We start from the raw sequence: 17,145 nt of genomic DNA, 5'->3' as shown, positions 1-17,145 counted from the left end.
ATTGGAAAGAATTTATCTTTTCATAATCCTAATCTTTAGCTTGTCTAGCATCTCATATGTAGTATAAGTAACAATAATCCATTTGTGAGGTTCTTTTCTAAAATAATTTCTATCTGAATACAGAGGACCACTCTGTGATCCTTTTCCATTCTGCTAGGATTGTTTTGTTTGTAACATCTGATCTAACTGTTCACTTTGTAGGGTACATTCACTCCGTCACATTTTGTCACACATATTTTGAACAATTGTAACGCCTAGTAAAGACTATGATATAGCACATGATAAATTGAGAGCGCTGTACCTTGCATAAATATTCTGAAATTTTACTCTTTTGTTCTTGGTGTAAAACTTTCCTTTCAGTAGAGATAATTAGGGCAAGCTGGCTGGTGCCCAACATAGCTTGGGGAGGGGGCACAAAGGTGGCTGTAAACCACCTTTACAGCTTCCTGATCCTCATTACACTAGGTCCATAAGGGCAGCTGTAAGTCACGCTGGTTGCAATACCCCTAAGAGAAAAGAAGCTTGATGCAGAGAAAGATATTGTAAATTACTGTCACCTTAGGCATCAGTAATATGCCACTAGCAAACACCTACATCACAGTGGCACATAACATGTGTGTCAGTATGCCACCAGGCACTCACTGCTTGGTCAGGATGTTCTGCCTACCACAGGTATGGTAGGAAAAAAGGAAGACAGAGATGGAGTAATTATTTTCATGGGCTTGTCTCTTCCTGACCTGGGACCTATACAACAAGATGATCAAAGTTCCCTTTCATGGTAGCAGGATGTGCTGTACTTTTCATCCACTGGTGACTCTTTGGACTTTACTCTGGAGTCAAGTTCCCTGGAGTATTTAGTGTTTAGTACATGTTACCTACAGGTTTAATCTTCCCAGCATCCTTCGGACAGCATTTTCTACTCAGGTGCAGCTCTTTTAAACCCTCCTTTAGAAACACACCTTTCTCTAGTACTACCTCTTCTCCTACCAACTGAGTAGGAAGAGACTCTATTTTAGAGGCCCCAGGCTCTTCCCATTCACAGCATTCTTAATGAAAGCATTAAGCCAGGTCTTAAGATGTGCTAATAGCCAGGTCTCCTCTCCCTCACTTCATCAGTGAGTAAAACCAGCTGGATCATTTGCTAGCCTGAAAGAGTCACAAACTATCCAATGCTTACCCTTGCTTTTTAAAGGGCTTGGGTTTTTCCATCCTTTTTTCCTTGTGACAGTTTGCTGTGTCACAGAGTAATTCTCCAGGAATAGGGAGAGGGTAATTTACAAATGGCGTGGGTGTGAGTTTTACCTCGGATGGCAACGAACTCAGAAATGCTCACTGCATACTTACCCACACCCGGCCTCCTTTTTACAGCAGCAGATACATGTGTGCTGTGCTATGCTTTATTCCATGCAAAGTACTTGTGGGTTTTGTCTCATTGGAATATATTTTCTTAGCAATATCACTTGTTGTTTGCAACAACATAGTTTTCATGCATAATGCAACACATCAATTTATTGTGCCTGTGTTGGATGGTTTTTTAGACAGAAGTGGAACATACAGCTCTATCATTTATTGCATGGCTTCAGACTCAAAGGCATTTACATTCTATATCAGAAAATTAACTACGTACTGCTAAGCATAAGCATATGGGGATGGTGTATCACAGAGAATAAAGCAAGATGGCTGTTATATGGGACTAAGGAGGCCTCGTGCTTGGGAGGGTAGCCAAAAACTACATTTTAAACTCTTTAAGTGTTATATTTTTCTCATTTGCATTAGTGGATTTTTTTTTAACTGAGACCCTGTTGCTTAAGAACAAGGTACACTGGGGGGAACTTTATCCTTACTGTGTGGCACCAGGGCACCAGGGATGAATATGGCTCATTGTGTATAACAAAGTAGCAAGAACTGGCAGTAGATAGCAGATAAGTGGAACTGTACGTTTTCCTGGCACTACGTTTTCACAGATAAATCAGTGAATATATAATTTTACAGGCTTCATAACTATACTTATAGGAACAAAGGGCCTTGAGTACAGAAGTGAGAATACTCGTTGCCCTAACACTTTCATGGGTACTGATTTGGCCATTACATATGTTCCTCTTCACTTTTCTGGAATCCATTTAATTTCATTTCAGTAATTGCTCTCAAATCATCCAAAATCCTACCATATAGCTTCTTGTCTGTTAACATTTGTTCTTTACACCACACTTAGCAGGAAGCTAAACTCTGCTTGGGGTCATCCCTGAATATGAGTGGGAAATCTGGTCCCAATGATGTCAATGGGAGTTTTGCCATTAACTACAATGGAGGCAGGATTACACCGTAGAAGAATTTATATGTTGCCGCTAAACTGTTTCCAGTGCCAGTGCCTCAACTTCACAGATTTATTTTGGTCTCTGAATTTCTTTTAAATATTGGTTTAGAGAAAATTAGTGAGAAAATAAATTTGTTAGTCTCTAAGGTGAGACTTAGTATTCCTTTTCTTTTTGTGGATACAGACTAACACGGCTGCTACTCTGAAACCTACATAGAGACTGTGACATTATCTGATTAAACTATGACCATGTAGATCATTGTAGCTACCACTGTTATATAATTGCAACAAATCTTGTACAAAATATGGCATGTAAGATGTCTATGGAAAGGTTATGATTTGCTGAATATGATTATGATATTTGTATGCATGTATCATTTTTGTAGCTGCAGTTAGGAATATTAACTATGTACCTGTATTTCTAAGGTATTTGCTTCTGGGTAGCACCAACAAGCTACCACATTAGCCAGCACATTGTGAAGGAACTATTCAAGTAGAATGACCCATTAAAGAACATTTAATTTACAGTGGAAGTACAGTGTTACAGTACAGTGTCTACTCTTAATGGACTTTCCTGCTGTGACTAAGTGAAATCATGTATGCCCATCTGACTCCAAACACCATCTTGCTACCTGTAACTCTTCACTAGCTGTGCTGAGGGCTTTGTTTGAAATAATGGGTTTCCCTGCACATGGCAGAAGCTATAAAAGGCCCTAGAAACATCTCCATTTTGTCTCTTTCCTGCTTAAACCTCTGGACTATGGACTTATACTAATAGGAGCATTCTAACCAAGGGACTGAGAACTTTCCAGTAATCTGGAAGCAACCAGAAACTTGACTTAAGCCAGCAGTTTATTCCATCGCTGCTACAAGGCTGAACCAAGAACTTTACATTTATTGTATGTATTTGATTTCTTTAGCCAATTTTAACTCACCTGTCTTTCTTTAGTACGTAATAAGATAAAAGCTTGTTGTGTCAAGCACAAAATGAACCATCAAATGCAGTAATTAGCCTCTCTCATGAAGAAAGAAATTTCTGTAATGCTTATGTTGGAGAATCTCTTGGCATTTTAGTACTTGTCTCCCTGCCTTTTATTGTCTGTAGTGCCCATTTATTACTTTACTTTGTGCAACTCAACAATAAGAGGGTCAAAACAAAACCAAAACGTATCTTTTTTTTACTAAGTAAAACAGTTACAATTCAATGAAGAGAGATGGAGAGCATGATTACCTAAGGTAGCCATGCCTATAAGCAGTGCTGACCTGGAGCTAGTTCGCACCGGTTCGCTAGAACCGGTTGTTAAATTTAGAAGCCCTTTTAGAACCGGTTGTTCCGTGAGGGACAACTGGCTCTAAAAGGGCTTCTAAATTTAACCGGCCAAAAGTGGCGCCTTAGGCGCTGACTCCACGGGTGCTCCAGCCCTGGAGCACCCAAGGGGAAAATTTGGTGGGTGCAGAGCACCCACTGGCAGCTCCCTGCCCCACCCCCGGCCCCAGCTCACCTCTGCTCCGCCTCCACCCCTGAACGCGCCGCCCCGCTCTGCTTCTCCGCCCCCCCCAGGATTCCTGTGAATCAGCTGTTCACGTGGGAAGCCGGGGCGGGCTGAGAAGCAGGCGGCAGCTTTGCACTCAGGCTCAGGGAGGCGGAGGTGAGCTGGGGAGGGGGGGGCGCGAGGAGGGCCGCCCACGCCGCAGCAGGTAACCTGGGGGTGGGGGAGGCGCAAGGGAACCGCTCCTCGCCCCAGCTCACCTCCGCCACCCTCGGCCTGAGAGGGAAGCCGCTGCTGCCTGCTTCTCAGCACTCCCAGGCTTCCCGCCGAACAGCTGACTCACGGGAAGCCGGGGAGGGGGGCAGTTGCAGAGAAGCGGAGCGGGGTGGCCCATTCAGGGGAGGAGGCAGAGAAGAGGTGAGGTGAACTGGGTCCGGGCGCGGGGCAGGGAGCTGCCGGTGGGTGCTCCAGCCCTGGAGCACCCAGGGAGTTGGTGCCTAAGGTGCCACTTTTGATGTGATCAGTGGGGGAGCAGCTGCTCCCCTGCCCCTAGGAGCCAGAGGGACCTGCCGGATGCTTCCTGGGAGCTGCCCCAGGTAAGTACCTCTGGGACTCCCCATCTCGCCCCCCGGCAGGTGCCTCTGGCTCTTAGGGGTGGGGTGGGCACCCACTACAGTGCTCGGTTCTGGGGGCAGTCAGGGGACAGGGGAGAGGGTGAATGGGGCAGGAGTCCTGAGGGGAGTCAAGTAATGTAGGGGGTTTGGATGGGGCAGGAGTCCCGGGGGCGGGGGTGGGCAACGACCCCCTCGCGGGGTGAGGAGGGAACCCGTTGTTAAGATTTTGGCAGCTCATCACTGCCTACAAGCAAATAAATGCAGCCTCCGAGATTGCACAGTAATGTGGCTACGGAACCTGAGTCAGCAAAGCACTTAAGCACATGCTTAAGTCCCATTGAAATCAGTGGGATTTATTAGCTGTGCAGAAGTGGTTTGCTGGATAGGGAAGGGATTTTTTTTGTGGTGAAAGGTAAGTGCTCTGCTGAAATGTGGCATCAATCCTGTTAATAAAGAACATTTGCCCTTTGAACCATTTGCCAGTCTGAGATCCTAAGGTTCAGTTCCCCAGGGAATATGATATTTTTGGTCTGAAAATCTGTCAGATTCAACTTCATTGTAATCACTCGTGTGATACCACATGTGTTCATGCTGCTTGGAATTGTGACTTCCCTTCAGAAGCTGAGAGTTTGTGTGGCAGACCCTTGCAATGTTTACCACTCAGAGAGTTGGTTACCCAATTCACCATACAATTCTCTGGGGGAACAGCCATAACAATGCTCTGTTATCTATGACAAAGTAGTGTATTCAGTTTGGAAAACTAGTGACATTAGGGAATCTAATTCCCTAGGATTCTGGAATCAATTTTATATTAATCCCAGGATACCACAACAACACAGTATATATACCAATGACATTAAGGCCCAGACATTCAAAGGTATTTAGGCTCCTAACTGAAATCCATGGAAGTTAGGAGCCTAAATACCTTTGAGGATCTGGGCCTAAGCCTGTACTTTAAATTATTTAAACTTTATTCATCATATAACACACAATGTCTGTTTATATTTATAAAAATCCCCTCTGATTCTATGGGTACGGTGCAAAATAAATAAAATAAATAATTAAAAACCCGCTCAGAAATGTCAAGGCACTCTGTTGAAGACATCACCGTCCATACTTTTTGATACACTCCCTTAAAGGCCCAGACACACACCCAACAAGAAGGGGAACAAGTCCTACTGAACATTGTTCTTAGGGTAGAGATTCACTGTCCAGCACCATCCTTTCAGACTTCTTGGAAAGGAAGGAAAAGATCCACTTATCAGTTCCTGCTAGGGTCTGACAACACATCAGCACCAGTTGGTGGCTGATGGTATCAAAAGCAGCTGATAGAGCAAAGAAAATCAGAATGGACACCTGCTCTTCATCCATTACTGACCCCAAGAAAGCTGTGCAGGTGATGGTGACACTGTTTGGTCGCCATGTTCTTCCCAGGCAGCTGTATTGACTATGGTGGTGGGGAAATGAGAGCGTCGGCATGGAAATATCCTACCCCACAGTCCCTTCCTGCAAGAGGGGAAGGTCTGGGCCATTAATATTTTTAAAGCACTTTAAGATCTCCAGAAAGAAGACCTTATATGCGGTAAGCACAATGAATTATTTTATCATCTCTTATACATTTGCGTATTCTTGTTTACGCTGAGACCAGAATTTAACAATAGCAAGGTGTGACAATCTGGGGCTCTGTCTGTACTATGGATGAATTCTGGTTGATATGAAGTTCTATTATGAAAACTGCTGTCATTAGCATCTCTATGTATGTGGATTCACCATTACTGACAGGTCTTGTAGCAGGCACACACCAGACAGAAACAATGGGGGGTGCATAGGATTCAAGAATCCTATTCAGGTGCAAATATCTGGGACAATGGTTGAGATGCATCCTTAGAAAACCAGTTTAGCTGACTCCTATGAAGGGCGGGGGAGCTGGGGGGGGGAGGGGGGTGGAAGGAGCAATGGAAAGTTACCCAGAAGACAGAACAAAGGAAGCCGGGGTAGTTTAAATAATGAACCATTCAGGAATGCGTCAGGAAGGAGAGAGCAAGGTCAACCAACATGTAGCAGCGTCATGAGGCATAGGGCTCTGCCTGGTTTCCTGAGGTCAGATGGCTCCAATGATTCTGGGCAAACCAAGGAATTTGGATCCCAGCTCAAAGAATATCCTGGGGTAGTGAAGAAACTGAGGCAGGGATGTGTGTGTAATGTTGATTGTTTTGTATGGTCTGTACTCTTGTACTTTCTGTGATTAAATATAAAAGAGCATTAATATGTTAGTGTAACGGGGTCAGGACCCACCATCTCTGCGCCTCCCACTGGCACGTGTGGGAATTAGCTCTGTCCGTTGCAGAGTGCCCTCTGTTAGTGGTGTCCCATCCGTTTTCTGCTGTGCCGGTATCTGGACTCGCGTTGCTCCCCGCTCGGCGACGTCCACTTCTGGTCACTGCCTTCTGACAGTGCCCCATAGTCCATCCTGACCCCCTTCCAGGGGATGGGATGGATTTAACAGCAGTCTTTCCAGTTCACTCCAGCCGCAGTGGCCAACCACAACCCCCAAAGGTCTAGCCCCTCTGCTCAAGGGCCAGTTGCAGTCTGTCACAGCCACTTCTCCACAGCCAGGTGTAGTACAAGCGGGGGACCCAGGCCCACCCACTGCTCTGGGTCCTGACCCAGGGACCCTCTCGTGGCAGCCTCTCCACCCTCCTTTTCTCCCCTCATCTGTCCGTCCTCCCTGGATCACTTCCCCTCTGACCCCTTGCACCCTATAGGCCCTTCTGGTCAGGGCCCGCAGTCTGACAGGTATCGGGCTGGAGCTCTCCTCTGCTCCCCTGAGCCGGCCCAGCATTACACTGTCTGAGGTGCTGGTTTCCTTAGCTCAGGAGACAGAGCTTCCCCTCTGAAGGTCTGGGAGAGACTGACTGCATCTCGCCTGGACAGCCTTTGTATAGGGCCTAGCCTGGCCCCGATTGGCTGCCCTCTACTTGGCACTGATTGGCTCCCCCACAGGCCCTCTCTGATTGGCTGCCGTTCGGCGCAGCCACTCTGGCCTGTTGTAGCCCAATCTTGCCTGGGGGTGGGGCACCGCCGCATCACAGTTAGACTCTGTGCAAAGTGTATATGTATGTGTGTTTACAGCTTCAGAGCTGCTTCATGCCCTGACAGAGTTAAACTGCTGCCAGAAGCTTCACACTGCAGGGGGTCGAGTTCTGGGAGATGGGTGTAACTAGGGCATCTTGGGGGACAGAGCTAGTCCTGGGGCATAAGGCAGGTGGGCTGAGGAGCTGCATTTCTGAGAAGGGGTAAGAGACTGAGAGTTAGTGACAGAAATGTGACACACAAGCCCAGTCAGTGGCCCATGAGGGGGCCCTTGCTAGGATCTGTGGAACAAGGTAATTTGAGATTGACTCGCCTGGTGTACCAACAAACATTGTTTTTCAGTGTCCCTCAAAGAGGATAGAGGCTCTTTGAAACATAACTGAATTGGACTGCCAGCATATTGTCACTCTTCTACCATTCAATGACACTTGATAATACAGAGGAAATTAATTAACCTGGGTGTGAAATATGAAATGTAATTCTGACAATTCCCATTTAAATGGAGGCACAGGAGGGTTGAAATTCTTCCAGAAAGGTCTGTGAAGGGAACAGGTACCATATAATTATTTAATATGGCTGGATGGGATGAAAAGATAATGATGACATAAATTTAAAGGACAACGCAGATTGAGATAGAGAGAGAGAGAGAGACCGTGCATGACAGGGATTTGAATTTAGGAAGAAGCTTTCATAAAGAAGAAAAAGTGATCTCAAGACATGGAAGCTTGGATTGAGCAGAAGGTGAGGACAGGTGACCTTTTGGGGCTAAAGAGAAGACACTAAAGGAACAAATGAGAGGATCAAAAACTTGTAAAGGAAGTGGGATGTGATGCTGGTAAGCCAAGTGCCAGCTACGACTAAGGCCATAGGCATTAGCTAAGAACTGACAAATCCATAGCTGGAAACCAAACCAGCTCACCTGTGTGTTAGTTTTGTTCAAAATATTTATTAGTCTTATAAGAATGTATTTAGTGTTTAGACTCTCTGAAATGCTTGTAGGTTGCCGAATGCATTAATTTCATTTATAACGTCTGTATTCCATGCCATAAGGAAATATGTAAGTTTTGCTTTAAAAGGTTGAAAATGTTTGCTCTTAGCTTGTGAACCCAGGCATGGGAATTGTCCCCTCCCCCAACCTGTTCAAGAGACCTATCAAGATTAAATGGGCCATTAAGGAACATCATGATACAAAAGATTGGTGAATGGCCCTATCACACCTTGTAAATGCTGTGTGCAAGGGAGCTCTTCTCATAGACTGGAAGACTAGGGGCTATGTCTACATTAGGGACTTTACAGCTGCACAACTGTACCGCTGCAGCTTTGCCGCTGTAAGGTCTACTGTGTAGCCAATCTATGCCGACAGAGAGAGCTCCCCCAGTAAGTGTCAGTAGCTATGTTGGTAAGAGAGTGTCTCCTGCTGACATAGCGCTGTCCACACTGGTGCTTTTGTCGGTGAAACTTACGTCAGTTGGGCTGTGTTTTTTCACACCCCTGACCAACAAAAGTTTTGCCAACAAAAGTGCTAGTGTAGGCAAAGCCTAAATGTAAAAGATAAAATAGGGTCACAAGAGAATTTTTCATCTCTTTGCCGTTTGAACTCTCACAAGGCCAGAGACACTAAACTAAGGCAGAGATCTCCAGGGGTTACCCCTGGATCTGCCCTGGAAGACATTTTGAATTGACCGAGTACTACTCTCTGTCATCTTTAGGAACCATAGATGGTAACTCATTTGTGTATATATGTTTGCTTGCTTTAACCTGTAAATAACAATCTCTTATTTTTTTCCTAATTAATAAACCTTTAGATAGTTTATTAGAGGATTGGCTGTAGACGTTTATCTTTGATGTAAGATCCAAGGTCCAAAATGATCTGGGGTAAGTGACTGGTCTCTTGATACTGGAAGCAACCTGAATATTGTTATGATTTTTGGAGTAAGTGACCATTTATCACTAAGTCCAGCTTGCCTGGGTGGCAAGATAGACTGGATTGCGTAAGGGGACTGTCTGTGACTCCATGGAAAGACTACTATAGTAATCAGGAGTTCACATTTGGTACTGGCTTGATGAAATCTAATTATAGAATGTACCACCAGTTTGGGGGTGTCTGCCCTGTTTTTGACAGTCTGCCCTGAGGTAGGCACTCATGGTTGTGAGCCACTCCAGACAGCGTGACATAGGGTGTCTGGTCCTATTTGTAGCTATGAGCACTCTCCAAATACATGGGTACTTGGGAATGCCATTTTGAATTTTCAATATTACCATACTTTTGGGAAGGCTGCTCCTTCATTGATCACTCAGCATTGTCAGAGGTGGCAATTGTCCCTACAGTATTACAAGTATAATACTTTCCACAGCAATACCTGTCAATATGGTAAGAAGCAGTGGTTTGGTAGGTAGGCCATGTAGTCTGTCATTTGACCTTTTTGTGGTTAGGTGGCACAGAATTTCTGTGATCAGAAGTATCTGAGCTTCTCTGAATTGTTTAAAACCATCTAGACCTGTTACCTACTGGCAACGATCCATGGAACTAAACAATGAAGCCAAAGAAAGTGTTTTTATTGTAACGTATTAACTGTAATAGTTTAATCACTAGCCAGTTCTGTGTGGTGAGTTTAGAGTGACATTTTGGAGGCTGGAGGTTAAACCTGAACAGTTTTCAGGGTGGTAAAAACTTAAAATTGTTCATCTCTAGAGCTGTGCACATTGTGTATATGAAGAGGGAGACAGCAAAAAAAATGTATGAAAGAAAACTGGAAAGAAACTCTTGAGTTATGGACAACAGTAAAGAACATGATCCTGCAAGTGACTGCACTGGTGAATACTGTAACAGATTGTACCCCTGTATTCACATCCTACACACAATTGTAATAATCTTTGTACAAAGTATGGCTTGTAAATTATCATTTGAAAATTCATAATTTGCAGATCTGTACTGTCTTGATAAAATACGTATGGCAACATTGTGTGTGAAGTTATAAAATTCCACTTTATGGTGTTATTAATACATGTTCCAAACTGAGACTGGCATACAGGTCTGTCTCAAACAAAGGAATCTGTGCTCTGCTTAATTTGCCTTTGAGCACTAAACAAAGCCATCAAGCAGGAAGGGAAACACAGGAACCTCAAATAGGTGAGAAAAGAGTAGCAGGGAACATCCTTCCACATAGATTTTTTGCCTCTTGGTGCCTAGATGGAAATGTTTTTCAAGAGGGGAACTGAAATTATAAAAAGGAGGGACAAGCACCCCAACGGACCCCTCTTTTTCTCCTGCCCACTACATTCTCTGCACCCAAAGCAACACGGAGCCTTTGCTGGAAGAAGTTTGGTCAATGAGTCTGCTGAAAGCATGTGGTGAGAGAATTTTGCTTTGGATTTAACATAGTTTGTTAAGTTAGGTACGAGTTGCATTTTTTCTTTATTTTTTTGTAATAATTTCTGACTTTTATGCCTCATTACTTTGTACTCACTTAAAATCTCTCTCTTTGTAGTTAATAAACTAATTTTATTGTTTTATCTAATCTAGTATGTTTAAATTGAAGTGCCTGGGAAACTCCATTTGGGGTGACAATATACTATTCTTTTTAAAGAAATAATGAACTTAATATAACTTGTATTGTCCAGGAGAGGACTGGGCACTACAAGACATACATTTCTAGGGGAAAATCTAAGACTGGGGCTGTGTTGGGGTCACCTTGTAGTACAATCAAGGCTGGTGAGAGCCCGAGTGTAACCCTAGCGTGGCTGGCAGGCTGCAGTTACACACACATGCTCAGGGGCTGGAAGGCTGGTTGTGAGATGTCCAGGTGGGAGGTACTTCAGCAAGCCATTGTAAGGCACCCAAGGGTGCAGGGCAGTGGTGACACAGCTGCTCATAAGTCTGGATTGTACCCTACTATGTCACAGATACCTGATAACCCACAGACCTAAAGAAATGATGACACGTAGGCTCCTCTTGAAATGTAGTTATTTATTTTTTATAGACATTCCTATGGGGAAACTACTTCTCTGCTATGTTTGTTCAAAAAAGGCAAATTGAGCTTGTTACCTTACTTCTCACACTGATGTGCCATGATGAAAGGGCCTCTTGCACTGAATTTGAACATAGCACTGATTGACAGGATGTGCTATGCCAGCAGAGTGGATTCATTAGCAGGGCAGGCAGGCTGCTGTTTTCCATGAGATAAAAGCATTTCGTATTGGCATCATCTCTATCTCATGTGTTATATTTTGGAAAAGATATATATTTTGGGGAAGGATCTTTCAGACTGATGTTGGATGAGTCACAAGTGGCAGTAGGAAATCCAGCTGCTCTAACTCTTATGGACATGCCCTGTAGAACCGAATAGAAAACGATATCCCTGCTATAGAATGCTATGGTAGGATTCAAAGCACCTTTTGAAAGGAAATCACTCTCTATTAAAATCTATAGAAAATTAGAGGATTTTTTGTAGAACCCCATTACATTTTTATAGAAATAGAATTTGATCAGTTTAATTCCTATCAAATACTACACACATTTTTCATAAGGAGAAATGCAGAGCACAAGCACTGTGATTGTGCCTGACCCCTGAAGAAGGGTGTAAGGAAGGGATGGGGGATTAAATGCTTCCTGTGTCCGTATCCCTACTCTATTGTACCCACCACTGCACGGATACACAAGACCACAGTATCCTTGACCAGTATAGAATTTCTAGGGAAATTACCGGCAGAAACAGCTGTGCTCCACAGAGATCCTGGGCAGCGGTTAACTGACAAACATGCAGTATGGGCAATGCCCTGTTACTTATTTGTCCTCTTCTTTGAGTTCCACAACTCTTTTTAAAATTTAAATGTCATAATGAGGAGAACAGTGCCCCTCTCCTCTCTCAGTTTGAGCCCTGCTCCTAGTGAACCTTTTCCCCAAGAACACGTCAGAGTCAGCTGTATTAATCCAGTGACTCTGAATAGAATGGCTGCTTACTCAAATCTCTATTTGAATAACTCTTTGTTGTTCCTAAGCAGGTGTGCTTTCTGTAAAAACACCTTTGAGCTGAGGCAACATCCTGATCTCTTGGGGGTAAACAAGTTTGCAGACCGTTGGGAATTGAGAGCATGAATGACAGAAACTAGACATTGCCAGGTGATGGCAGTGAAATCTAACAGGAATGATTTTTGAAGAAAACAGGTCTTTCTGCTGCTCACTTTCCATTGTCTCCAGCTGTTTGCCTCTAAAGAAGAGGTTTCTATCAACAACATTTACTGTTCAGAGTAGATTCTTGAATGAGTTAAACTTCCTGGCTCTGCTCCTAAAGTTGTGTGGCACGAAATTTTATGAGAAGTTTAGAGTAAAGTGAGTGTGTTTGTATGTCAGTTTCTTAAATTCAACGAATCTCTTGAGTTTGTGGTGTTTTGATCTATGGGGGTATTGTCTCATGCTCACTGTTTGAAATTGTTAATATATTACATAACCCTTTATTTAATATCATATTAGTAAAAATTAATAAAGTGCACCAAAAAACACTGGAAGGAGCTAGCTAGGTAGGAGGCTACCTCTGAATGGAGTCTCCTAGCCACACTTCACTGTTTCTGAAAGTTGTGGTGATTTGAGTTGGATAAACACTAAAGGGACTATGCTGAGACTGCCAAAACTGACAGGGTTTGATTCTGCTTTAGCTAAAATCAATAGTAAGACTACCACTGACTTCAGCGGTGCAGGATCAAGCCCATATTCATTTACAACCTAATCAGGATTTAAATCCAGTAGTGAAAACCAATTGTGGTGTGTATGTAGACATGCAAATGAAGGGAAGTTGCCGAGACTCCATTTTCTCTTCCTGCCTGTCTGCTTGGCAGTGGTGCAGTGAGGCAATTCAAGATGGCTGTTAGAGCATAATACACACTGCTTCTCTCTCTTTCTCATGAAGACTTATTTTAGTTTTTTTTCTTAGTCTGATGTAAGCCATCCAGGCTGAAAGTATGTATCTGCCATTTGTGTATGGTAAATAGAAATAGCTACCTTATTAACCTGCAGCACAACCTACGTCCTGTCTTTTCCCAGAATGACATAGATGGGGAAAACTAACTAGCAGTGTGCTTGGGCTGTGGGACTTGTGCAGCACTTGACATTATTGACCCCCAGATAACATCTTTGCCAGGACCCACTCATAGTAGTCTAATCCTCATAAATATGTCCAGCCTGAGCTGTGTGGGGAGACAATCCAACTAGTAATGCTGAAATGGTCTTCAGGAGGGAACACCTGTGGGAGGACAACATAACAGATATATTTCACTATCGACTTTATCCTCTTGTTCTGCCAGTATTACAGAATATCAGCTGCTGGGATCTATGTAGGTGCCGCTAACTAGCTGTTGACCACCTTACTTACTATTAGCCATTCAGAAAACAATATGATCTGACTATACCAGATCTGAAATATTCATCTGTGCTCATATGCTGTTGGCTTTTTCACCATAGGATCCAGTGATGCTCTTGTTAGCCTATCACTAATTGTAATAAATGGGTTGTCACTCTGTGAATTTCTCCCCGTACAAGACTTGCATATTGTAACACAACTCAGAAAGCATTACATCATTCAGGTCCTGACCAAGATAAGAACGGCCATACTGGGTCAGACCAATGATCCATCTAGTCCCGTATCCTGTCTTCTGACAGTGGCCAATGCCAGATGCTTCAGAGGGAACGAACAGAACAGGCAATCATCAAGTGGTCCATCCCCTGTCATCCATTCTCAGCTTCTGACTGTCAGAGGCTAAGGACACCCAGAGCATGGGGTTGTGTCTTGGCTAATAGCCACTGATGGACCTATCCTCCATGAAGTTACCTAATTCTTTTTTTAACTCCGTTATAGTTTTGGCCTTCATAACATCCCCTGGCAACAGTGGTGCAAGTAGAAATAATTTCTTGCCTGTACTGTACTCATGGGAGAGACACAAGGGGGGGCACGTGATCTCCTCATGTGACCCTCCATGTGACTCCTCCCTGCCCAGCCTGGGACCCCCATGCTCTCCCCATCCCTTCTGACGCCCCCCTTTGTATATACAAACATCAACATGCCTAACTACTCACGTCCTCCCCCAGATATGCAGTATTCAGTCTGTTTATATGGAATATGGGAGTTGGGTGAGGAGCCATTTCAGCATATGTATGACTTATTAAAAGACAAATTTTAAGTAGAAATGCATCCTAAACTGCTTTGTGGTATTGTACCCAGAACATTGCATTTCAATGGGGGATTCAACTTCCTTTATAGGACCAGACTCCTGAAACTCTTACCAGTCCACAAAAGTGGTCCATAGGCATGCAAATAGTCCCATTGTCTTCAATGGGATTGATCAAATGATTAAGGGTTTACAGGATTAGGTTCCAAGTTTGTAAATTGTTCTGGATGAAACTGACAATGCCTGAGCTGTCAGATCAGAAGGAGCTTCATTCGAATAAAGGTGGGCAGATGCGTGATAAGTCTCAGCTCCATTGCTAAGATGAGGAACATATTTTCATCAAAGTTCTTGGCAGATTCCTTAGGCAGCTGGTTTAAAGCCTTTGTTTAAGTTTGTTAGCATATGTATTGTGCTGTTAAAACCATTTAAAGAATGAATGCCCGCCCTAGCCGCGTTCTGCTCCTTTAAGGAGCAGAGCGCAGTCCCACCCTCCCCTCTGGTGCGGGGACGGGGGAGCTAGCCCCAAGTCTTTCTGGTACCCCGTACCTGCTAAAAATCTCTTGGAGGGTACTGCCGTACGTGCACTCCTGCCTGGCAACAAGTTCCACAGGTCTCTGTATTATTGGATCTCTATCAGTAAAGCTTATTAAACCTCTTTATAATTTGGTTTTGTGGGACCAAAGATTTAAAGCTAGTTTCTAATGCTTCAGGAAATGTACAGTTATTAACTCAAAACCAACAGGATGGTACCAAATCATCTATGATACTGTGATATTCTGTTTGATTAAAACATCCTAAAATAGGATTGGGCACCCACTCTTGGGTTGTGCATGCAAAAGAGAGGCCATGCATCAGACCACTATTCTGGCAGTTTTGTGATACCTTAACATAAACACGGAGTGAACTAGGGTGCAATGTTGGTTTCATCTCAGAATGCCCTCACTCTTGTCAGTTGGATTCATCCTTCTAAAATTATTTTAAAGCCGAATTTTTGCATTTTTAAAATAACACCTTTAAAAGATAATTACTCTAAGTGTGTAATTGAACTGAAACAATCAACTATAGAGACTTCAAACATCATGTGTTTTTTCAAAAGAAGAGAGAGTAACTCTTGAATAGCCATTTATCTGATGGCAATTTTCCTTTATATGTTTTTTTAACATATTCCAACAAAAACAAAAGAAAAAGCCCTTATGCCCTTAAGAATAACAACTCCCCACCACATTTCACTTGTGCCATACTATCTTGCTAAAAGTGCAAAATGTAGTTCTTTTTGCAATAACTAGCTGTATATTTTAAACTATGTTTTTCATTATCTTTCCATTGCTTTCTCTGAGTACTATGGGCCAGATTCTGGTAGTTTTACTCACAACGAATAGGACCTTACTTCATGAGTAGTCTCATTGCAGTTCTGAAGTTAGTGGCCACTAACCTGAAGTAAGCATATCAGCAGAGCTGGTAGAAATTAATTTTTCCATGGATTCACAAACCAGGGGAAGATAGGTGTTCCTCTGCCTAACTCGCCTGTGAGGCCCAATCCAGTAGGCTCTGAGCACCCCTAACTTCACACCAAACACCTGGGGGCGGGGAGCTTCCCTCATAACTTTTAGCCCAGTTGCTAGGGATCACCTGGGATGTGGGAGATCCCTGAGTCAAGTCTCCTCTCTGCCTGATAAGGTGAAGGGATTTAAATGAGGCTCTGCCATCTCTCAGAAGAGTGCTCTTTTCATTGAGCTATGGGATGGTGTAATGTAGGGCTCCCTCAGACTCTCCTGTGGAAGCTATTCTACTTTGGATTAAATAATGAAAGAGTCGTTGGGCCAAGGAGAGAGAGCAAGCATGAGAATGACTCTATAGCCTGGTAGTTAGAGCACTCGCCAGGAGATGGGAGACCCAGCATCCACTCACTCTGCTCCAGTGGCTCTTTTGTTTTTGACGTGGAACAGCTTCAGCAGGAGAGGCTTAGGGACCCCCCCATCAACTTCTTGCAAGAAACCCCTTAGGTGCCTGACTCCAATAGACAGTTCATAGCTGAGAATAGGTGACTCCCGCGAACCCTGACTTAGGCACTGAACTCACGGGGGAGGGTGTGAGGGAATTTAGCATATATCTCTTGGTTTGGCAACTCACCTCCCATTGGCTAGCTTAGGTAGGGAGCTGCTGAGCAGTGCTGGCTTCTGTGAATCCCATTCTTAGGCATCTATCTCCCTCCATTAATTGTATAGGAACCTGAGCCCCTAAGCCAGGGTTTGTGAATCCCAGTGATTTTCTAGGCACTTAGAAGTCAGACATTGTTATGTTGAGCATCAAACACCTAAGTTCCTTTGTGAATCTAGCCCTTAGGCACTTGGGAGCCGAAGTCTCCTTTCTCTTTCAATGAAACTTAGGCTCCTAAGTCACCTAAGTTATTGAGGCACTTTGAAAATTATCCTCTGGCCTGATTTATCACACTGCTAAAAATTAGAAATGGACCCAA

The sequence above is a fragment of the Natator depressus genome, chromosome 2, assembly GCF_965152275.1.
Source record: "Natator depressus isolate rNatDep1 chromosome 2, rNatDep2.hap1, whole genome shotgun sequence".
NCBI classification, from domain to species: Eukaryota; Metazoa; Chordata; order Testudines; family Cheloniidae; genus Natator; species Natator depressus.
This window is presented reverse-complemented; position numbering follows the sequence as displayed.